The sequence below is a fragment of the Protopterus annectens genome, chromosome 8.part0 (assembly GCF_019279795.1).
Source record: "Protopterus annectens isolate FY-2018-M chromosome 8.part0, PAN1.0, whole genome shotgun sequence".
NCBI classification, from domain to species: domain Eukaryota; kingdom Metazoa; phylum Chordata; order Ceratodontiformes; family Protopteridae; genus Protopterus; species Protopterus annectens.
Genome location: NC_056741.1, coordinates 43,182,840 through 43,208,037, shown reverse-complemented (window position 1 = coordinate 43,208,037; position 25,198 = coordinate 43,182,840). Strand labels below are relative to the sequence as shown.

At 44.2% G+C, this 25,198-nt stretch overlaps 1 protein-coding gene across 1 annotated transcript in view; it reads left to right on the top strand.

Annotated features, from left to right (window-relative positions):
- The window catches only part of MLF2 (myeloid leukemia factor 2), a gene marked incomplete in the record, with an annotated part of 514,405 nt that extends 502,441 nt beyond the window's left edge, over positions 1-11,964 (top strand). Inside the window, 1 exon segment of the mRNA XM_044079594.1 lies at positions 9,397-11,964.
- Positions 11,965-25,198: the final 13,234 nt, after the last annotated feature.

Below are 25,198 nucleotides of genomic sequence, written 5' to 3'. Positions count from 1 at the left end.
GCTTAAGTATTATTTGAACATATTATTGGTATATAACAATAATATTCTGCCCCACTGGTGATTCTTGATGCTTGGTAGTACTGTGAATATTGTATTAATAGAGTGCATAGCACTGATAATTTGACATATTTTCGTAATATATTTTTAAATGACTATTAGTGAATTTGGTATGTTATGAATGTCTTAGTTGCCACAGTAATTGCGGGCTGGAATTGTCTATATTTTTTAGGTACATATTGTGATAGATAGTTTGTGTGGTTTTAAAAAGTGGAAGTTACGTATCTTGCTGTGACATCACGCTAATTAATTTTATTTAAACCCCTTGTTTTAGCGCCATTCTGTATTACTCTGATGAAGCTACTGTGGTTTCAGTAGCAAAAACGCTGTAATTTTATTTTAATAAACCTGCATTTAGTTAAAGGAATTTTCTTGGTCTCTCACGCTTCTGGACACCCGTGCCTTTGGTTTTTTTGAACCTGCAGATGTCTCTACCTTGGATGGTTTCCAGAGCCGCTGTGCAGGCACCGGCTTCTGAGGGTGTATTCAGGCCTACTGACTTGAGTATTAAACCAACGCCATCTTCTTCAAGGCTTAAATCTTGAAGCATGCGTAGAAAACTGACGCCCAGACCGCATGGTCAGGCCTCTGTGCTTAGAAAACAAATAAGAATGGCTGAAGACCTTATTACTTTAATCAGAGGAAGCCAGCCTTCCCCCTTTAACTGAGTTTGTTTGATACTTCTGACCAGGATTCTGAATTTTCTGTTTCCTCTGATGACCAAAATTTACCCTTATCTACCTATGAGGATTATGATGCTGAGGACTGTATTCCCTCTGCCCCCCCTCCCCAGAGGATTTCTCTTTTGGTGAAACCTCGCATACTCGGAGCATTTTTGTTGGGAAAGTCAGGATTTCTCTGATTCTAAAAAGAGGCTTAGGGATTTCTTACTCCTGCCCCAGCACAGGCCTTTAGCCATATACCTCCTGTACTAGATATTATTGATGCATTTATAGAATCTAGCATGGCCCCTGACTCTCTACCTCCTGTTCCCAGAAAACCTGATGGATATTACAGCGTCCCTGACTCTGTCAAGTTCCTTTTTTAAAAATCCTACTGCGGATCCTGAGACCATTTCACAGTGGGCCAAGGGCATTAAAGCTACTACTGCCAAAAATCCTACCCCCTCTGATAGAGACTCCGGGGAGCTGGATAGATGGGGTAAGAAGGTATGTACTTATGCAACTTTGGCCATTAAGGCCTTAAACTTGCCAGTTTCATATGTTAAAGTATCAGCAGCATATTATTGGATTGCTTAAACAGAAAGTGATAATTCCTGATTGTGCTCAAAATAAGGATTTACAGGATTTATTGCATTCAGCTGAACAAGTTGGAAAACATACTTTGCAGTGTGGTTTTGACTCTAGAGGCATCTTGCAGGGCTGCTTTAACTGGGTCTGTACTTAGAAGGCATGCTTGGCTTAAGGAGCAAATCCCTACCAGATTATGTTAAAGCAAAAAATATTGGATGCTCCCCTGAACCAGGACCACCTGTTTGGCAACAAGGCAGACAAAATTCTTAAAAAGATGGAAGAAAAAGCTAAATCTATGCAAACTGTTAAAGATTTTTTTACAAGTACAACCTCCAAGAATAAGTAGGCATTGGCCTTCCAAGAATTGGTCCTTTCCTGCCCCTTCCAGACCTTCAGTCCAAACCCAGATCCAGCAGAGCTCCCTGGCTGCAGTCCAGGGGTACGCACAGGACTAAGCAGTGGGGGGCCTCCACTGCCAAGTCTGGGAGTAATAAAACTCCCCCCTATGGTAAACTGTCTCAGTGACTTCTTTTTAAAACTTCCAAGCATTTCTCAACTGACCGCCCCTTTGGGGGGAAAGATTGCTCTTCATGCAAAGAACTGGGAACTCATTACCCAGGACAAATGGGTTATAAATATACTGTCCCAGGGATACAGATTTCACTTCCACACGTTACAAACACCAAGTGGGTGGCCAGATCTACCCCCAAATCAGTGAGCAGAGGCCCAAAAGCAAGTACTTTCTCTCTTAAGCATGGGGGGGCTATTCATTTGGTACCAGAAGGACAAGGTTTCTATTCGAGACTTTTCCTGGTACCGAGAAAAGACAATTCATGGCATCCTATCGTGGACCTGTCTACTCTAAAACACCTTTTTGGTGATTCCAAAATTCAAGATGCTGACTCTTCAAAATTTGCTTCCTATGCTAGGTAAAGATGCCTGGTTGGCAACAATAGATTTAAAAGAAGCATACCTGCACATCCCAATCAGGGAATCTTGCCAAAGATACCTACGCTTCAAAGCAGGCTACACGCACTGTCAGTTCTCTGCACTGCCCTTTGGCTTATCTACTGCGTCCAGGGTATTCACAAAGTGCCTAGCTCCAGTTATTGCATTTTGCAGGCAAAGAAATATTCAAATATACCCATACCTGGACGATTGTCTAATTCAGGCAGAAAGCCAGGACATAGTTTTGAATCCTCTGGCCTTTGTACAAAGGGTGCTAACTTGTCAGGGGTACACCATAAACGAAAAGAAATCACACCTGTTATCCTGTCGTCAAATTCTATTCCTGGGAGCAAGCTTGAATACAACTTCCCAGATGGCTTTCCTCATGCCAGAGAAACAAATTCATTTGACAGCCTACTTCAAACAAGTGGCCACAAAAACCCTGCTCATCTGCAAGGCAAATACTGCAGGCCTAGGGGTTCATGGCCTCCTGCATTCTTCTAATTCCATATGCAAGACTGCATATGAGGAAACTACAATGGTATCTAAAAAAAGCCTATGTTGTCAACATTCTCAGGATCTAGAAGCTACGATTCCTATCATACCTTGCCTACGCCTAAGTTCTTTTGGTGGGCAGAGGCCTGCCACCGAAACAAGGGACTACCATTCACACTACCCCTGCCACCCAAATCCTAACAGATGTATCAGACTATGCATGGGGGGCTCAGCTGGCAGGGAAGTACATTCAGAGCAAAGAAGCCCAAATCAAATGCACCTGCATATCAATCAAAAAGAAATGTTAGCTGTACAGGATGCCCTGACAGCCTTCAAGGACCACATTCTTCCAGGACAATTAATGGTAAAGACGGAAAACACCACTGTTATGTGGTACATAAGCGGGGGGGGGTACACATTCTTTTCCCCCTCTGCAGACTAGCCATGGCATTGTGGAACACAGCCTTGAGCTACCACGTGCATCTACAAGCTCCATTCCTGCCAGGAAAACTAAATACACTGGCAGACAAACTAAGCAGAAACCTCATGGACCCACACGAGTGGAAACTGGAACCAAGGATTTTCAATAGGTTCAATGGGGGAGCCCAGATATAGATCTGTTTGCCTCCCCCCAGAACTATCAATTGGACAAATTTTGCACAAGGACTCCCCACAAACAAGCTTGGAAAGTGGATGCTCTGTCCTTCAGCTGGAAAACCCTATCAGTTTATGCCTTTCCTCCCCTGCCTCTGCTCTCCAAAGGACTACTAAAGATCAAACAGGACAAACCAAGGATGATTTTGATTGCAGCAGACTGGCCACGCCAACACTGGTACCCCATCTTGCGCAGTGTCACTGTTGGCACATGGCACCTGCCTCAGACTCCTTACCTGTTGTTTCAGCAGATTCTGCACCCTCAGCTTCAAACACTGAACTTAGCAGCCTGGCTAATTACTTAATCTGTCCTTTACCATCCCTCAGTAAACCAGTGATGGATATTTTAGAGGCAAGGAGGCCTAGTACTAGAAAATCTTGTGCTGCAAAATGGAAAATATTCTGTGCCTGGAACCATTCTCAAGGGATGAGCACAGCAGCACCCAATTTACCTCAGATTTTGCAATACTTAACTGAGATGCTTCACAAGGGGCCTGTCTTTTTCCTCCTCCAAAATTCATGCCTCAGCCATTTCAGCTCATTATAACACAGAACATCCTCTCTTCTCTCATCCACTGCTCAAGCAGTTCCTCAGAGGACCCCAAAATTTAAGACCACCCAGGAGAGCTCCAACTCCAGCCTGGGACCTTAACTTTTGTCTTGGAGAAACTCACTCTTGCTCCTTTCGAGCCAGCTGCTACTGCAGATTTAAAATTTCTTTCTTGGAAAACAGCTTTCCTTTTAGCAATCACTTCAGCAAGAAGGGCATCTGAACTAGAGGCCCTTATGGCAGTGGAGCCTTTCATCATCTTTCATGCGGACAGGGTGTCCCTCCTTCATACCCAAGGGTGGTATCCAGTGTGGCTCTTAATCAGTTCATTCGTCAACCTTCTTTCCTAATCCACAGAACAAAGGGGAACTGATACTGCACTCCTTAGATGTGCACAGACAACTTGGATTCTACCTGGACAGGACTAAACCTCAAAGGAAATCTCAACAACTGCTGGTGGCTTTTGCTGCAGGGACAGAGTGGAAGGCTATTTCAAATCAAACCATTTCTAAATGGATAGGCCATTGCATTCATTTCTGCTATAAGCACCATGGAAAGCCTATCCCACAGGGGATCGGACCCCACTCAACCAGGGCTGCATCTATCTCTACAGCCTTTTTCAGAGGCATCCCTACCAGGGATGTCCTAGAAGCGGTTACCCAGAGTTCTGTAAATACTTTCACCAAGCATTATCATTTGCCAATTTTCTCTAAATCCAGAGCTGGCTTTGCCACTGCAGCCTTGCAGGGCCTTATAGCTGGTCCTAATGCTATCTAAATTCCTCCTCCCAACCTTAGCTTTGGGAATCTGCCCAAATGTGATGACTGCAACAGTGAAACATGAAGAACATAGTACAGTTGTGTACATTTACCATAAATATAGATGTTCGAGTGTATTCACTTTTGTAGTCTTGGTTACCCTTCCTCTAGCCCCATATCTTTTGGCTATACCTCTACTCTCCTTTACTATGCTTAAAAGCTTTAAGGTGTATTTGCTTTTTTATTGGAGGTATAACCTTGTATATTTATATATATTTAATTGATTCCCATTAGGGGGGCACCTGACATCTGGGGCAAGAAAAACTGATGTAATGGCGTGGGGCTGCATGTTTTATACCCTTGACGACCTGACGTCACGGAAGAAGGGACAGCAACCAATGCAGGACCCAAGACTTTGTTAATCAGGCCGACTGAGGGCTACTGCAAGCAGATAATCCAAATGTGATGACTGCAACAGTGAATACACTCGAACATCTACATTTATGGTAAGTGTACACAACTGTACTTTACTTGTTCTGTACTTAAGTCATGCTTGGCTTAAGGAACAGACTTTGCCAGACCATGTCCAGGGCAGGATTCAAACTTATTTGACACCAAGACAGAAGAGGTCCTAAAAAAGATGGAAGAAAGCTAAATCTATGCAGACAGTTAGACTTCTTACAGGTCCAGCCACCGAGGTTCAGTAGGCATTGCCCCTCCAAACACTGGTCCTTTCCTGCCCCCCAACCCCAGGTCAGCTCAGCCCAGACCCAGGGGAAGCAGGACCCCCAGACAACAGACCCTGCAGAGATCTAAGCAATGGAGTTCCTCCTCTTCAAAACCAGGGAGTGCAAGGCCACCCTCTTATGGTAAGAGCTCACAATGACTTTACACTTCCATCCAATCTCTGTCCACCTGCACTTGCCCCTAGGAGAAAAACTCTCCTTCCATGCAAGCAACTGGTCCACCATTACCAATGACTGCTGGGTCCCCAACATAGTGTCCCAGGGATACAAATTTTATTTTCACACACTGCCAACCCCAAAAGGGTTCCCACATCTTCCCCCAAACCAGTGGGCAGAGGCCAAAAAGCAAGTCCTTTCCCTCCTCTCTGAGGGTAATAGTGCTTGTTCTTGCAGAACAGACAGCCCAAGGTTTCTACTCCAGACTCTTCCTGGTACCCAGAAAAGAGAGCACATGGCGCCCCATCCTCGACCTCTCCATTCTAAACACCGGTCTGGTGATATCAAACTGCTCATCCTCCAGCAGCTTCTTCCTGTGCTTTCCAAGGATGCTTGGTTAGCCACCCTAGACCTAAAAGAAGCCTACCTACACGTCCCAATCAGGGAATCATGCAGAAATATCAACGTTTCCGAGTAGGATCACTGCACTTTCAATTCTCTACACTTCCCTTTGGCTTATCCACTGCTCCCAGAGTTTTCACAAAATGTCTGGCTTATGCCATTGCTTTTTGCAGGCAAAGAAATATTCAGATTTACCCATACGTAGACGACTGCCTGATTCAGGTATACAGGAAAAGCTGCTGAAGCATCTGACCTTTGTAAAGGACCTACTGACCTCCGTGGGGGTTATACTGTCAACCAAAAGAAATCAAAATTAGCACCCTCACAAAAATTGTATTCCTGGGAGCAAGCCTGGACACAGCATCCAAGATTTGATTTCTTACACCAGAAAAACAAACCTACCTGACAATCTACTTCTCTCAACAAGCGACCAGGACCCAGTTTATCTGCAGGGAAAATCCTGCAAGCTCTATGGTTCATGGCTTCTTGCATTCTACTCATTCCATATGCTAGATTGCATATGAGGAAACTACAATGGTGCCTAAAAAGCCTTTGATATCAGCACTCTGAAGACCTGGAAACTCTTATACCAATCATACCTTGTCTATGGAAAGATTTTCTTGGGTGGGCAGCAGCATGCTACCACAATAAGGGACTTCCCTTCTCACTACCTCATGTCGCCCAGACACTCACCACAGACTCATCAGACTATGCCTGGGGTGCACACCTGGATGGCAGGTGCATTCAGGGTCACTGGAGTCAAAATCAAATATATCTGCATATCAACCAAAAAGATAATTTAGCTGTTCAGCATGCCCTGACAGCTTTCAGACCCCTACTCTCCCCGGGGCCTCTGCTGATCAAAACAGACAACACCACGGTGATGTGGTACATCAACAAGCAGGGAGGGACTCGCTCTTCTCCTCTGTGCAGGCTCACCATGACCCTTTGGCACACAGCCGCAGCCCGCAACTATACCTGTTAGCACAATTCCTGCCAGGCTCTCTCAACTCTCTGGCAGACAACCGAAGCAGAAACCTGCTAGACCCACACGAGTGGCAGTTAGACCAAAGAACCTTCACCCTTGTAACCCAGAAATATGGGGCACCCCGAAGGCAGACCTCTTTGCCTCCCACTCCAGTCCATCAGCTCGGCAAAGTCTGCACCAGGGAACCTCACAGCAAGGCCTGGAAAGTGGATGGACTTTGGTTCATACCTTCACCAAGCATTACCACCTGCCTATCTTCTCCGAATCCAGGGCAGGCTTTGCTACTGCAGTCTTGCAGGGCATCCTAGCCAGCCCCCAGTCTTCTTGACTGCCTCCACCCTTTTCTTCAGCTTTGAGAATCAACCCAAATGCGATGACTGCAACAGTGAAACACGATGAACATACTACAGTTGTGACCACTTAACATAAATGTAGATTTTCGAGTGTATTCACTGTTGCAGTCCTGGTTTCCCTTCCTCCACCCCCCTTCTCTCTCTCTCCTTACAAGGAATTTTTGGTGTTTACTTTCTACTGGTGGTGTTCTTCCACCATAACCTAGCTCCTTATTGGGGGCTCCTGAAATTTAGGGCAAGAAAAAGTGACGTAATGGCATCGGCTGCCTGTTTTTTTTATGCCACTGATGACCTGACGTCAGTCCTGGAGCGACAGCAACTGACGCATAAATACTAAGCCTCTGGTATTTGGGCCAACTGAGGGCTACCCTGGCAGGGATAACCATAATGTGATGACTGCAACAGTGAATACACTCTAACATCTACATTTATGGTAAGTGTACACAACTGTACTTTTTACAGCCTGTTGAGTTGGTTGTTTACAAAGGTAAGTCTCTGAGGTACTCTGCATTAGTCTCAAAATAAGCTTTGTGTGGATATTCACTATGGTCATGGCAAACCAGAGACCCACTAATTATTTGTGTCTGGAGACCCAGCTACACTTGCAAAGACGGGTCCTTGAGGGGCTTACCAGATGTTGAGGGTGAGAGCTTTCCTGGGGAGTGGGGGGTCACAGACAGCAATCAGGATGTTTTTGTCCTCACTGGCATCCTGGCTATAAGGACTTGTTATGGCCCTGACCATGTAGACTAGCTATTTTATTTACTGAAGAGGTCTATTATGCCTATCTATAAGCTCATGTTCCTTTGCACTTGTTTTGAAGGCTAGCAGCATGTGGTAGCTCGGTGTGCCAAACGTCTATCCTCAGGACATACTTTGCACCCCTGCAGTCTTCCCAGGATGGACATGCCCTTTTCCTGCCTGTTCCATCAAGTCCTCAAACCACTAATCAGATTAGTCTAGTGTGGTGAAGACTTTTTCCTATACCACCCGAGTCATCTGTTAGTGGCACATAGACAACTGGAGTGGTTGAGCGCTAACTATTGTCATAGGCACTGCAGAGAAGTCATGATGGTGTCATTAGGTTTGGTTTGTGTCACCAGCTGTGTACTTCTACATAAATTATCCACTGTCGTCTTCTCTGGTGTAAGAGTAGGTATTGCTCATTCTACACTCCATCACACTGCTTCTGTTTAATTTGCGTTGTGCAAACATTTCACCACATGTTGGGCAACTTCTGTCCTTTTAGTGCCCAAAGGCCTGTTTCTTGAGTAAGAATTGGTCTGAAATTGCACCTTCTGGTAACAATGGGCAATCGTACCTTTCCTTGGTCTCTTAGTGTAAAAAAAATCTAGACAAAGCCCAAAGTAATGGGAGGAGCAAAAGCCCACATTAGGGTGAGATTTTCAATAGTCTTTAGGCTTTAGGTTAGGAGTCGCCACAACTGAACTCCGGTCCGCTCATGATTGGCAGTGGATTTTCCGGTGCTGAGTTGCCAGACTGACGCCCAATCTTCAATGAAGGCACGCCCATTCATGCTTGCACCTACCTGCATGTCTTTAACATCACTCAGCCACAGGGAGGACATGCAGACTCCACACACAAGGCGCTCCAGCTGAGAATCGAACGGGAGAACCTCTTGCTGTGAGGCGGCAACGCTAACCACTGCTGTTGCTCTTATAAGTTTAGAAAGTTACTAGAACAGGTTGTTAGCATGCATTTTCTGAAGGATATTGCATCTGAAATGCAAATGTCTGTCATTTTAGTGATTTCAGTCCCCAGTGATATGCCAGAAAACCTCAAATTTTACGAGGAACAGACCAAAAATATCTGGACAGCTGAGACGTGGTACAGGCATTAATGCTGGCAATTTGTGTCTTGTGGAGCTGTATTTACTCAACCTGAAATCACAACATAACACAGTCTATGAACCTATGAACTTCAAAGATCTATTATTGACGTATGAGCTACTTTTGAGACTGGAGTTAGCATAGAAAAATGTCTGACTTCTTTTTTTTTTTTTTCTCTCCTCTCAGGTCCAGCTTGACAGATAACTGAATGCAGCAGATTCTGAAAAGCAGGAGCTCACTTCGGTATATCATCCTCTACCATTAGGGGGCAGCAGAGCTGAAGAATATCTCCTTCTGTACAGGACAAAGAAATCTTTTTTTTTTTTTTTTTTTTTGTATTCTTGATTTTTCTTATTCTGAATGTCATCCCCACATGCTCCCTTCTTAAAGAGCATTGGCTTTGCAGCCTCCTCATTTTGTAAAATGTCTGCAGAGTTGCTGTGCTTAATATTGCAATTTTATTTTATAAAATGAAGTTGTACTAATATAAAAAAAGGTCAGCCCAGAGATTGGGCAGAGGAAGAATTTTCTGTTTGTTTTCACAATTTATTACTACCCTGTTTACTCTTCCACAATCCAGTTTTTCATTTCTAACCTCAGTATTGTACATACTAGTAATGTGAACAATAAGTTGTTAATATAAAAGAGAAAATTGTAAGGATTCTTTATGTGGAGAAGTGTTGGGGGGGGGGGGGTTACAAGATGTCTGTATGCTTAACATTGTCAGGCAAGGGGGTTAACGTTACCATGAATGCTGTGTATCTTACCTGTTTTGCTATAGGAGAAATGGGTACATTTCCTTCAGAGGCTGAAAGCATATTTGAGAAAGTCTTCAAAGACATTATGCTTGTTTGTGCCCTGATGCTAACTACCTTTTTTGCCCTCTTTCTAGGTAGCAGACTATGGTGCTCTAAGTAACTTCATTTCTGGTGACCGCTATGTCTCACAACACATTGTAACTGATACAGCCATCCTCAGCAAGAGGTATGCTGTTTTTCATTTAATAATGCATGGCCCTAATTTAGATGCTTGATGCATCCAGATTTTTGCCACATTACAGTAAAGAGAACAGCTTTGAAAGTTTTTTTTTTTTTTGGGGGGGGGGGGGCATTAATGAAGGTAAAACAGTTATGTTGTCTTCTGACTTTGAAGTCAGAAAGTACATTGAAAGCCAACAGCTGCTACTTTAAAACTCCTTTATTTTAGATTTAGGGACATTTCACTAACACTTTAGGCTAGCAAAATATAGAGAGCCCGTTTTGAGGTAGGAGGACTATAAAAAGGATTTTCTGAAGATCTCCCAACAATGAATGGGTGAAAACTGAAAATATTTGTGAACAGGGTCAGTAGGAATTCAGCAACATTGTGTTTTCTGTTTAAAATAGTGGCTGCATTTTTAATCTTTTTTATATGCATAAAGATATGTATTTCACATCACCTCCTGTCCATTTTAACTCCATGGGTCTATGGTGTATGTCAGTGCAATTCACAAGCACTTTCATTAATGGCAAGCGGACACTGAACTGATGGCTGAATCTTTAGTAGACCATTTTTGGGTACAAAAACGAGAGATACGGGTGAGCTAACTTTCTGTCTCCTGTCTTCCATTCCTCCTCCTCTTCCGTTTATATGGGTGAGGATTGGAGGGGAGCTGGTTCCATGTCTGGCAGGTTTGACATCACCATTTTTGTCTCTTTAACGTTGGATTGCAAATCCAGGTAGATGCCCCTCTTCCTAATTAATGATCCCTGAAGCAGCAGTAGTTTGGTTAATGTGGTTGTTCAAAACCATGTATAGATGAGTGGATCGTAATATTTTAGTCTTGCTTTAATTTATTATTTATTTTCTTTCTTTACTATGAAGTGCCCCACCCTGCCTCTGATGCATAGCACTCGGAGAATGGTTTGTTTTGTTAACTGAATTAAAGACCATACTGGTTTCATCTTGCAATGCGAACAGCTGTTCTCTGCGAGAAGACTTTGACATTGAAACATTCATGTACTTGTATACCTGTGGTGCCTAGCAGGTACTGTGGTGTACACACATACTTTGTCCATAGTGTTACCCCCCACAAGGCATGTTATTTCCTCAGGCTGGGAGTGCCATTTTGTTTATCAAGAGTTTGAGGTGACCTTACATTGATGATCAGATATTTGTAAGTAATTAGGTTTTATTTAGCTGAATTATTTTCACTTGTCTTTGGGGATTTGCAATAAAATACTTGTTTCTTAGTCCCACTTTTCAATGAAATGTGTGTCCAGAGTGGAACAGGAGTATGTATTGTGCTGGACATAGGCCAGAGGAAGAGGCAGCATGTATTGAGTCATCAAATGTCTGCCTTACTGAAACCCATTACCTGTGGCTTGTAAACATACCTCAGAAGTTTGTAAAAGTGAAGGTCTGTGAAATAAAAGCTTATCTGATTAATTTTGCAGCAACTCTTAATTTTCTTATAGCTGTCACAACTAAAAAGTTACCTCTGAGGGTGGCTTGTACCTGTTTCTCCTAAGCAGCCAACTTGTGGTGCTTGTGAACTCGGCTAACAAATGAAGAGATGGGACACGCAATGATCTCAGTTGTGTTGTTGGCCGTATTGTTTTTTTTTTTGGGGGGGGGGGGGATTATCCATTGGCATTTGATGTTGTCTATGTATACTGTATGTATGTATATAGGTATAAATAGACTGTATGTTTGTATGAAGCTGGGCAGGAAATTTAGGGCACACATTAATAAAATCCAGAAACCTTACTTGCATTATCTTGCAATGTCTGTGGATTTTCCTCCCCTTCTGGGTCTTCTTTTGTTCTGTTAGCATTTTCATTAATCCTTAAAGTAATTTTGCCTCTTTGCTGTATTGCATGCATTACACATGACATACTGGTATGGAACCAGATCATTGTTCATTTTGTACATATTTTATTTACTTTCCTTTTGCAGTCAGTTCATGTCTGTTTTCATGTCAGTCTAAAGGTGATATTTATCCTGACTGAGTGCAGTTTGATCAGGATTCATTACATACCATCAGGATCTTTAACATTCCACTTAGCTGACACCAGTTGAGGCTTAAGGGGCCTCAGTTTAATGGCACCTCAAAAGCACAGACCCCCCCCCCCAAGTAATATTACTGTCCTGTATCAAACATTGCATCCGCGCCAGGTTAGAAATATAAAAATCCTCACTGGCTGGTCACTGATGGGGATATCTTTATTCTACTTGGTGGAGGAGAAAAGTGAAAAAAGAATTTAAAAATAGAAGCAGGATAAGCGATGGAATGGTTATATTATCAACTGCAGGTAACAGGCCTGTCTGCCCAACTTCTGAAAGAACATACACTGTCTTCTCCAGTCTTGACAAGTCCCTGGGGAGTTGATCAAAGGTGTGACCAGTGAACGAGAATGTCAGAGAATGGGACTTACAAAATCAGCCACCCAGAACTGAATTGCCCTAGAAGAGAACAGTCTCCACAGGACAAAGGAGTCCATGCATATCCAGAAGAAAAAAATGCAGAAGAAAACTGGGAAACCCTCAGCCAGAAGGGAAATCTAAACCAAAAAAACAGAATAAACAAGGGTTTGGCAGTGAAGAGAAAGACATCTACAGTTATGGTAAAATTTTACACAACTGTTTTATGTCTTTCTATATCATTGTTGCAGTATTCGAAACAGAAGGGAGAGCTCAGGAAACGGAATGGGAGCTGGAAGGCTAAGAGCAGCCTTCAACAAACCCATATAAAATGTTTCTAGCAAAACATGCTGTGGCCCTAGATGTCCATCTTATGCTTAGTAAAGGTATGCACTGAAGACCCGGTAGCAGCTTCAAGACTGGAACTGCTGTCCAGTCTCTTGAAGAAGATACCAGAAAAGGCAACAGCTTTAGTGGAATGACTTAGACTGAAGTAGACCGAGATTTGCCATGAAAAATGTAACAAAAGGAAATGGCCTTGGATATCCAGAAGAAGATGGTTTGCCTAGAAACAGTCAAACCCAATGCCCTGGGATGAAAGGAAAAAAGACTTGCAAATGACCTTAGTTATCTCAAAATAGTACTGGAGCTGTCTGTGCAAATCCAAGGTATGCAGGACCCTCTCACTAGTAGACTGAGAAGGGAAAAAAGGGAAGAGAGTTGCACCGGCTGATTTAAGGCCAATTCATTTACTACCTTTGGCATAAAAGAAGAGTTAGTAAGAACCAAAAAAGAGGAATTGCAGTAGGGTGTGACTTACGGCGCATACAAGATCACTGGGCTTTGGTATTCTGGCCGAGCATCAGGCTGCCCTGGGTGGGAGATCCCTTCTGTTTCAAATACTTCAACAGTGAAGAGAAGAAAGTGTGTTTTAGTTTAACTTCTTGGCCTGTGTGCAGTTTTACTACCCTAATATGTAGAACATTTTCTGCTGTGGCAAGTTTATTTATTTATTTTTTTTTTAAGCCACACAGGAGCAGAATGTAATTTTGGTGGATAAAATAATAAATGTGCATTTTCTTTATGGCAGTGTAAACCAGGAAAAAAACAAAACTAAGGTCTTCTTTAATCACCATTGATGTACTGTGTACAAATGTCAATAATTATTTTTTTTCTCTCTAAAGCAGCTCATTTTATACCATTTACTGTTATAAATAGACCATAACTGGATTACATTTATTTCTTGAACAAGTTTTTCAGTGTTCAGAGTAATTGAATGTAACATTTTCTTGCAAAGATAAAACCACCACAGTCAGAGTGTAGGTAGTGGAAAGGTACATAAATCAGATGAACTGTGCCAGTTGCAGTTAAATGCCACTGCAACAAGATGGATTCTTAATCTTGTGTGTATGCACCCCCTTTAGGATACTAAGGGAAGATCTGCAGAACACGCGTATTGTGGACAGATTGTCACCTCAACAGTATAGTATGATTTTACTAAGTTCTAGAATGTAAAATTTCCTTCAGCAGATGAGCGTATTCTGCAGCACAAACATGTTGTTCACTTAGTTCCATCAGAACTGTTACTGCTTTTATAATATCAACAACACAAGGGGGGGCAGCCCTGTTGTAAGTTCGTAGGGAAGTACTAGGCAGGCTAGTTGCCATTCTGGACTATTTTAAGCCTACCAAATTTTTCTCCAAGGTAAGAATCAAACTTGTGTCTGTGAGGTAAACACGTTAACCATCTTGACTTTCTTTATTTTAATATGCATGCTCTCCTTGCAGCAGTGTATTTGGAGTGCTTTTGCCTAGGAGTTCTTTCCTCCAAGTACAAGTCAAAGTTCAGTGCTGGTCAGGAGTGCTGTTTCAAAGCCTGCTGCTACTCATGAATTGGCAACTCTGGAGGGAGCAGTCTGTTTATAGCGACTGTACAGCCTAGATCAGTGAGCCAGCTGATTTAGCATCTGCAAGCTAAGTTGGAACATGACCATAATTACTGTTTTTGTAAGATCACCTGCAGATGACTTCAGTGATTTTTGTCTGCTGGGAAACAGTCAGGCAGAAGACATAGCATTCATAATGTGGAGGGGAGAGGCACAGATGTAGAGAAGACATAGTATAAGGAGGCGAACAGAAAGACAGCAAAAAAGGGTCCTGAAGGGTAACAAGTTTTATGTGTATAATAGCCGTAGGAAAGGTAAGGTGGAGGGGGACAGCTGCCATTTTTTTTTTTTTTTTTTTAGAAAGCACTGAATAGATTTGGACAGTGCAGTGGTAGCATTGTCGCCTCACAGCAAGGGTTCTCCAGTTCAATTCTCGACTGGAGTGCTTTCTGAGTGGAGTCTGCATGTCCGCCCTGCATTCGTGTGGGTTTTCTCCGGGTTCTCAAGTTTTCTCCATTGCTTCATTCCAAGTCGGACTTTCCCAGAAAATAAATGTTAAATAAACAGCTTGTAAAGTGTCAAACTGTTCTTTTTAAACATGGCAACAAACCATTAGGTTGCTGTACAAGTCATTATCTGAAAAAAAAAAAAAACATTTTTAAAGGTATGATTGTTTACCAGCTGTCATTGAGTGACTGCATCAATAAAAGCAATGTAGGGGGGCAAACTCCAAAGCTAGTTCTGGGTATATATCAGAAGGGAGGGGAAGAATCTAGCAAGGCTGGAAGAGAGGTCATGGAAGATCATGAGGAGAAAAAAATGAACTTAAGTCTTAATGAAGAAAGCAATGTGTGGGACATCATGTTGTGGAAAGGAGAGGGCAAATATCAGGTAGTAAGGAAGGAGGCACTGAGGGAACTAGCTACCTTTAGCACAAATATGATCTTAGGGCACAATTATTGTACCTCACCCCATCAGTCAGGTGGTATGCAGCATCCAAATAGGCATATGTTAGATCAGTGACCAGGACACCTGCCTGGACGATGCTACAAACATGGGCCCTATTACTGCAAGCAAGGAAAAGGTAAGCAGGGCCAATATGAAAAAAGTCAGAAAAACGGGGGGGGGGGGGGCAGCAATGTCCTGGGCCCTTTACATACCAAGGAGATGTCATGACTACAAAGATTTTAATCTCTCACCCCCAAAAACTACACCAGCCTTGAACACTACCCATTCCATTCACCTTTGGATGTCAGGAAGGGTAACTCAGTGCATCAAAATGGGGAAAGTTAAGAAAACCAAAAATATCAGTCATATTAATGAGCAGAGAACATGTGGTCCCCCACCCAAAAAATGTGCAGGAGCCCTTATAACTAGGAGTGATGTGAAATGTATTGAAACAGGACCTGAACAGGTGGCTTTACTCCAGGATCTTCCAACTGTCCAGAAAGGAGGCCAACTACCTGTCTGAGTTCCAAAATGTAATGATCTATCATTTTAAGCTTTCTTATCCCTCTTACTCCCTGATGGGAAAACTTGGACATCAGTAGCACTTACCCTCACAGATTAGAGATCAAGGCTGCTCTCCTAGATTTGTGGCTGGGCCTCCAAATTATCATTTTACTTCCTTGCCCTTTGGATTGGCTGTTGCACCTATATTTTTATAGAATGTCTGGCTTCATTGATTGCTTAATGTAGAACCAAGGGCATTCATATTTGGACACTTGAGAGGAAGATGGAGAGAGCTCTGCTGTTCATCATTGATTGCTTTCAGGACTTGACAGTGGGATTTCTGACTTCCAGCAGATAACACACTAGGTAATGGTGAAAGTCAGAGAGTAGAGGGAAATTTGATTCAGTCTTCACAATTCTAATGCCAGCTGCCCCCCTCATGAGGATGCATATAAAAACTTCAGTGGACAAGCGCCTGAAACCAACTATGATATTCTTAGTGTTTCACTGTTGCACTCATTACATTTGGATCATTTGTCTGCAGGTAGCCCTCAGCCGGCCTGAATATCAAAGTCTTGGATTCCTGCTTCGGATGCTGTCTCTTCTTCCATGACGTCCGGTCGTCAGGGGTATAAAACATGCAGCCGACGCCATTACATCTATCTTTCTTGCCGCACGGTGCCCGAAGTAGAAGCAGATGTTCTTCATGTTTCACGGTTGCAGTCATTACATTTGGGTTATCTGCTTGCTGGTAGCCCTCAGTCGGCCTGATTAACAAAGTCTTGGGTCCTGTATCGGTTGCTATCCCTTCTTCCATGACTTCAGGTAGTCAGGGGTATAAAACATGCAGCTGACGCCATTACATCAGTCTTTCTTGCCGTGCGGTGCCTGAAGCAGAAGCAGTTCGCAAGTGCCGGTCGGCCGACTCCTGAAATTTTCATTTACGAGTTTCAGAACCGAAGTCTTCAACTAAAGCTAAGTACCCTGTTGGGGAAACTTTTTCTTGCTCCTTCTCGATGTCAGTAAAAGCTAATAATTGCATTACTTGTTGAAAGCAAATACCTCATAAAGATTTTCATTTGTACTGCATTCCTTGCCTAGGCCCTGACAATGACGTACCTTGCTGTCGGTTTTGTGCTTTATTTAATCAGTGCATTATCCGTCGTCTGTATATTTTCGCCTCTAAATATTTTGGTTCTCTGTTTAATTATCCAGAAATGTCGTTGGTTAGCCATCAGACTACCGGGATTCCGAGAAAACGCAAAGATAAAGACAGACAGGCCGCCAAGGTCCAAAGCTGCCGACGGCGCTTCTCCTAAGCCAGTCGCCAGTTTGCCAGTACACAGTGAGGCACTTTCACAGCCCCTGATACCAGCTACTTCTGATTCGCAGGCCTCTACAGAGACCCATTCGGTGTCCGGTATGCCGCGAGATGCTTCGACTATGGTACCTGCGGATGTCTCTACCTTGGATGGGTCCGGAGATGCTGTGCAGGCACCGGCTTCTGAGGGTGTATTCAAGCCTACAGATTTGCATTTTAAACCAACACCATCTTCTTCTTCCAGGCCTAAAACTTTACCCACAACTAGAAAACCGACATCCAAATCGCATGGTCAGTCCCATATGCCTAAAAAACAAATGCTTAGAATGGCTGAAGACCTTATTACTTTAATTAGGGGAAGCCAGCCTTCCCCGTCTGAGACCTAGAACGGATTTTCCTTCTGATTCTTCTGATCAGGATTCTGATATTTCTTTTTCTTCTGATTACCAGGATTTGCCCTTATCTACCTATGAGGATTCTGATGCAGAGGATTCCATTCCCTCCAGAAGATTTTTCTTTTGGTGAAACCTTGCACACACTTAGGGAGCATTTCCGCCAGGAAAGCTAGGATTACTCAACTCCAAAAAGAGGCTTAGAGAATTCTTCCTCAACACAGGCCTTTAGCTATCCCTCCTGTTCTGGACATTGTAGATGATGCCTTCTTGGAATCAAGCCTGTCCCCAGACACTTTACCTCCAGCTCCCAGAAAACCTGATGGGTATTAGAGTACCTGACTCAAGTTCCTCTTCAAGAACCCTCCTGCGGATCCAGAGACCATTTCCCAAGGACCAAAGGGCATTAAGGCTACTGCTGCCAAAAGTCCTACCCCTTCTGATAGAGATGCTAGAGCCCTGGACAGATGGGGTAAGAAGGTATACACTTCTGCTACTTTGGCCATTAGGGCTTTAATTTGCCAGTTTCATATGTTAAAGTACCAGCAGCATATTATGGGATCACTTAAACAGAAAATTATGTTGATACCTGACTGTGCTGAACACAAAGAATTACAGGATTTAGTGCATTCTGCTGAACAAGTTGGTAAACATACTTTGCAATGTTTTTCTGACTCTTTAGAAGTATCTTGCAGGGCTGTTAACACTGGGTCTACTTAGAAGGCATGCTTGGCTTAAGGAGCTAAACTTGCCAGATCATGTCAAAGCTAAATTACTGAATGCTTCCTTAAACCAAGACCGCCTGTTTGGCAACAAAGCAGAAGTCCTCAAAAAGATTGAGGAAAAAGCTAAATCTATGCAAACTGTTAGAGTTCCTGCAAGTACAGCCTCCCAGATTTAGTAGGCATTGGCCTTCAAAGAATTGGTCCTTTCCAGTCTCTTCCAGGTCTTCGGTCCAAACCCAGGAACAGCAGACCACCTAGGTTACAGTCTCAGGCTATGCACAGGCCTAAGCAGTGGGGGGCTACCACGTCCAAAGCCGGAAGTAGTAAGACACCCCCCTACAGAAAAATGTCACACTGACTTAACCTTAACCCTTCCAAGTCCTGCTCAACTGCCTGCTCCCTTAGGAGGAAAGCTCACCCTGCATGCAAAGAACTGGGAATTCATTACCCAGGACAAATGGGTCTCCACTGAAAATGGGCCACAAGCCCAGTTGGACAAACCCAGTTAACAAATGTCAATAAATAAGTAAATATAGTTTTCCAAGGATACAGATTCCATTTCCACACCCTACCAACCCCAAACGGTTGGCCAGACCTACCCCCAAACCAATGGGCAGAAGCTCAACAGCAGGTTTTCTCTCTCCTAAGTATCAGGGCTATTCAACCTGTCTCTGAAGAAGAAAGGGGCCAAGGTTTTTATTCATCACTTTTCCTGGTACCCAGAAAAGACAGCTCCTGGCATCCTATCCTGGACCTCTCTATTCTAAGCACCTTTTTTGGTAATCTCAAAATTCAAAATGCTAACACTTCAACAGCTGCTTCGTATGCTAGGCAAAGATGCCTGGTTGGCAACCTTAGACTTAAAGGAAGCTTACCTGCACATTCTAATAAGGGAATCTTGCAGGAAATACCTACGCTTCAGGGCAGGCTCCATGCACTATCAGATGTTCTTCGTGTTTCACTGTTGCAGTCATTACATTTGGCTAATCTGCTGGCAAGTTGCCCTCAGTCGGCCTGAATATCAAAGTCTTGGGTCCTGTGTCGGTTGCTGTCTCCTCTTCCATGACATCATGTCGTCAGGGATATAAAACATGCAGCCGACGCCATTTTCTTTAGTCTTTCTTGCCACGCAGTGCCCGAAGCAGAAGCAGTTCGCAAGTGCCGGTCGGCCGACTCCTGAAATTTTCGTATTCGAGTTTCAGAACCAAAGTCTTCTATTAAAGCTAAGTACCCCGTTGGGGAAACTTTTTCTTGCTCCTTACCGATGTCAGTAAAAGTTAATAATTGCATTACTTGTGGGAAGCAAATACCTCAGAAGGATTTCCACTTCTACTGTATTCCTTGCCTAGGCCCAGATCATAACATGCCTTGCTGTCTGTTTTGTGCTAGATTTAACCAATGCACTATTAAGTGTTGGTATATCTTTGCTTTAAAATATTTTGGAAACAGATTTAACTGCCCTGAAATGTCGTCTGATAGCAATCAGACTACGGGAGTTCACAAAAAACGCAAAGAAAAGGACAGAGACAGACCGTCTAGGTCCAAAACCGATGAAGCTTCTCCTAAGCCAGTCGCCGGTACTCAGTGAGACACTTTCGCAGCCCCTGATACCCGCTACTTTTGAGTCGCAGGCATCTACCGAGACCCATGTGGAGTCCGGCATGCCGCGAGATTCTCAAAGTATTGTACCCGCAGATCTCTCCCTCTGGGTCCAGAGCCGCTGAGCTGGCACTGGCTTCTGAGGGTGTTTTCAGGCCTCAGCATTTTTATATAAAACCAATGCCAGCTTCAAAAACAAAGACAAAAGCAACTTCTAAGGCTAAAAAACTGACGCATGAGCCACATGCTCAGGCCTCTATGCCCAAAAAACACATGATCAAAATGGCTGAAGACTTAATTACCTTGATCAGGGTTCCCAACCCCCCCCCCCCCGAAGAGAGGCCTAGACAAGACACTGATTATGAATCTTCAGATCAGGTTTCTATTTCTTCTGATCAGGAATTTTCTATACCACCCTATGAGGATTCAGATGCAGAAGAATCCATCCCATCTGCATCTCCTCCTGAAGATTATTCTTTTAGAGAAACCTTGCATACTTTGAGGGAACATTTTCATTGGGAGAGTCAGGATTTCTCAGAATCAAAAAAGAGGCTTAGGGATTTCCTTCTTCCTCAGCATAGGCCTTTGGCCATACCTCCTGTATTAGACATTGTTGATAATGTGTTTTCGGAATCCAGCATGGCTCCAGATTCCCTACATTCGGCTCCTAGTAAGCCAAACAGATATTACAGGGTTCCTGACTCTCACAAATTTTTATTCAAAAATCCTGCTGCAAACCCTGAAACTATCTCACAGGGTTCCAAAGATGTAAAGGCCTCAACAGCTAAGAATCCTACCCCCTCTGTTAGACATTCCAGGGCGCTTGATAGATGGGGAAAGAAGGTTTATATGTCTGCAACTTTGGCAATTACGGCTTTAAACTGTCAGTTTCATATGCTCAAATATCAACAGCATGTTATGGGATTATTGAAACAGAAAATGTCGTTTATTTCTGAATGTGTGAAAAATAAAGAATTACAGGAATTATTGCATGCAGCAGAACAGGTTGGAAAGCATACTCTGCAATGTGGTTTTGATTCCTTGGAGGCCTCCTGCAGGGCTGCAGTTACTGGATCTGTGATTAGAAGGCATGCCTGGCTCAAGGAGCAAAATCTGCCTGATCATGTTAAAGCTAAATTGTTGGATGCACCTTTACAGTATGATACTCGGTTTGGTAATAAGACAGAAGAGGTTTTAAAGAAAATGGAAGACAAAGCTAAGTCTATGCAAACTGTAAAAGACTTCTTACAAGTGCAGCCACCAAGATTCAGTAGACACTGGCCTACAAATATTGGTCCTTTCCTGTGTCCGACAGAGCCTCATGGGGCAAATCCAGGCGCTCAAAAGGCTCTAGATACCAATCACGGGGTTCTTACAGGTCAAAGCAATGGGGTGCCTCTACCTCCAAATCTGGAGGAAACAAAGCACAACCCTACAGTAAACAGTCTCAATGACTTCCCTCTGCCATCACCAAGCTCTTATCTTTCAGCAGCCCCCTTAGGGGGAAAATTAGAACTTCATGCTCAAAATTGGCAGTTAATGACTCAGGACAAGTGAATATTAAACGTAGAATCTCAGGGATACAGATTTCATTTCCATACCTTGCCAATTCCAAACGGTTGGCCAGATCTGCCAAAAAATCAATGGGCAGAGGCACAGAAACAAGTTGCTTCCCTCATGGATATGGGTGCTCTTCAGCCAGTACCAGAACATGAAAAAGGGCAAGGGTTTTACTCTACTGATGTCCTTCAAGGATGCATCTGCAGTCATCACATATGGGTTGTCCTGCCTCAGGCAGCCCTTCGGTCGGCCGGATTCCAAAGTCTGGGTCTGGCGTCGGCTGACGTCGCCCCCTCCCCAACGTCAGAGTGCCTGGGGTATAAAAGCGTCAGCCGACGCCATCTTCCTCAGTCTTTCTTGCCGCGTGGTGCCCGAAGCAGAAGCAGTTCGCAAGTGCCGGTCGGCCAGCTCCTGTAATTCAGCTACCGAAGACTTCAAAAGCTAAGTACCCCGTTGGGGACTCTCTCTTGCCTCAGCCGATGACAGATAAAGTTAATAATTGTTTAACTTGTGGGAAACAAATACCTCATAAGGATTTCCTCTCTTACTGCCTCCCCTGCCTAGGCCCACACCACGACGTCTCGGCCTGTTCAGCCTGTGCTTCCTTCAACTGACGCACTCTTAGATGTCGGGCGGAGTTCGCAGAGGAATTTTTTTGGGGCTAGTTTTTCATACAAAATGCCGTCAGACTCCGACTTCACATTTAATAAAGAAACGGAAGGACAAGGACCGACACGCGTGGGCCACGGTTTCGGCTGAAACCACGGCCAGGCCTACCGCGAGTGTCTCTGTCTCGGCTGAAACAGAGTCCTTGGTACTTCCGAAACCGCTCAACCGACAACCTCGGCCCTGGAGGCCCCTGCTGAGTCGGTTATTGAATTTCCTTCAGAAACTGGTGTTTTGGAAACTTCCGACACCATTCCTCTAGACAAAACTACTCCAGCACGTGGTGCAGCTAGGCCTCCTGCATCCATGTCCATAAAGGCATTCACCAGGGCTAAAGTTGCTAAACATACAAAAGCTATGCCTCCCAGGGTTATTCCTCAGGGACCCTCTACAAGTTCACAGATTCTTACTTTAGCAGAGGACCTTATTTCCTTGATTAGGGGATCTCAACCTCCTCTAGACAAAAGGCCCAGGGTTGAGCCCTCTGATCCCCACTCCTCAGAGGAGGCCTCTGATGGCTCTGCTCTCTCGGACTACCAGTAGGAGGCTTTTTCGGCCTACGAGAATTCTGATGCAGAGGAATCCATCCCCTCGGCCTCCCCTCCTGAAGAGCTATTCTTTGGTGAGACCCTTCACACTGAGAGAGCATTTCAAATGGCAGGGCCAGGAATTTTCTGATTCCAGGAAAAGATTAAGAACTTTTCTGCATTTACCTCAGCATAGACCTATGGCTATTCCTCCTGTTTTTAATGTCATTGATGATGTGTACTCTGAGTCTAGCATAACCCCTGACACACTTCCCCCGGCCCCTGTCAAACCCGATAGGTACTACAGGGTCCCGGACTCGCATCATTTTCTTTACAAGGCCCACTCTGCTGATCCAGAAACTATTTCCCAGGGCCCTAAAGGGGTTGCGGCTGCCACCTCTAAAAATCCATTCCCCTCTGAAAGGGAGTCCAGGGCTTTAGAGAGATGGGGTAAAAAAGTGTATACTTCTGCTACTCTTTCTATGAGGGCATTAAATTGTCAATTTCGTATGATACAGTACCAAGAGTATTTGTTAGATGAATTGTCTTCACCTGAACCCCTAAGATCGCAAATCACTACAGGATCTGGTACATAACTCCCAGCAGGTTAGTAACCATTTCTTACAATGTGGTTATGATGCATTGGAAGCTTCATGTAGGTCAGCTATGACAGGTGCAGTCATACGTAGGCATGCTTGGCTGAAGGAACAATCTCTGCCAGACCATGTTAAAGCTAAGCTCCTGGATGCTCCCCTGGAAAAGCAAAAGATGTTATGTGATCCTATCTCGCCTACATTCTGTACTGATGGGCTCAGAGCCGATCCTCGGCTCCGACTCTGCACGCTATGCTATAGAGCGAAGCCTCTTATTGGCTGAGCTATTCTCTATCCCAGGATGCACCACCACTAATCCCCCAGATCTCGTTTGCCGCTTACAAGCTAGGACGTGGTCTCAAACTTGGCTGAGCTAAGTGCTGTTTTTTTCTAAAGTTTTCCTGTCAGGAAATTCTCTATTCTTACCCAAAAGCTGTTTTAACAGCTATTGTTGTTGTACGCGTGTTTTTTGGTATAATTTTGTGGTAAATTTGTGTGTTTGTTTAGGGAAAGGTTTCCCGTTTAAGTTAGAGGGGCCTTCCCCTATTCCTTAGCAAGTTTCTCTTTTTTTAAGGAGGTCAAGTACCTGTTTAAGTTAGAGGGTTCTTGGCCCTCCTTTTTGGTGTTTGTGATATTTGTATTGTATCATAAATTTTTTTTTTTTTTTACATTGTTGTTTTTCTGAGATAGTGATTTTGTTCCACTGTTATAGTGACTGTTTTAGAGGCATTATGTCCAAAGAACATAGACCCTCAGGGTTCAAGAAGTGCACGAGGTGCAGTTATAAAATGTCTATAACCGATGATCACGTCAGACACTGATCTTGATGCAGAGGGGTCCCCTAAGTCGTCCTCAGATGATGTCTCCTTCGCAGACATCTTGGAACCCCTCAAACAACGAGGCGGCTGGCATTTCAAACCCCCTTCTGCTGACGAGTCGGTGTTCCTTAAGGCCTTCGGGGCTCAGCCCTCCACCTCCTGGGTGTCTCCGCCCTTCGACGAGCTCCTAGATTTGATCTGTCAAAGGGCGTGGGAACATCCAGATTCTGTGGAACCGGTGCCTGCTCACCCAAATAAGTTCCTATCAGCACCCCCAGAGAAGGAGTTTTTGACAAAAGGTGTGGCTGTAGATGCCTTGGTGGTGGCATCTGCTACCCAACAAGATGTAGCAGAGGCTTCGACGTCCGTCCATCCTCCTAATAAGGAGACTAGGAGCATGGATCGCACGGAGCGCACCCTCAGTTCAGCGGCCTTTACCTTAAGGTCCCTGAACTATTTAACGCACTTCACCAGGTTTCAGAGGGATCTGATCAAGGAGCTTTCAGATACCCTCTTGGGTAACCTACCTGAGTAGCTGGCCCAGATGGTTGGCTCTCAGTTGGCTACGCTGTCATCGATATCAAACTCGTCCATGAGGCTCATTTCATATGCGGCCGAGGGGGCGAGTAGAGCGGTGGGTACGGGTATTGCTCTACGGAGGCAAGCCTGGCTCCGCCTGTGTCATTTTGCGGAAGCCTTTAAGTCTTCCTTTGCCGACGCTCCCTTTGATGGGTCCTCTTTGTTTGGACCCAAGGTAAAGGACACATTGACCTGCTGCAAGCAAGAAGGTAAGACTTTGACTGCCGTAGGGGCACAATTTTCCACTCCCTTTCGGCCTTATCCCAAGGCTAAAAGAGGAGGGAAAATGTGGTTCCGTAGATCCCAGACGTCTTATCCCTCACAGCAGGACAATCCCCCTTCTAGAGGCAGAGGAGGGGGAAATTTTTCTGGAAGATGCCATCCCAGAGGCGGCAGAGGCCCCCGCAACACTGGAGACCGCAAGTCCTTTCGTGGCTCTTCAGCCTTCCACAATCCCTGAGGGATTGC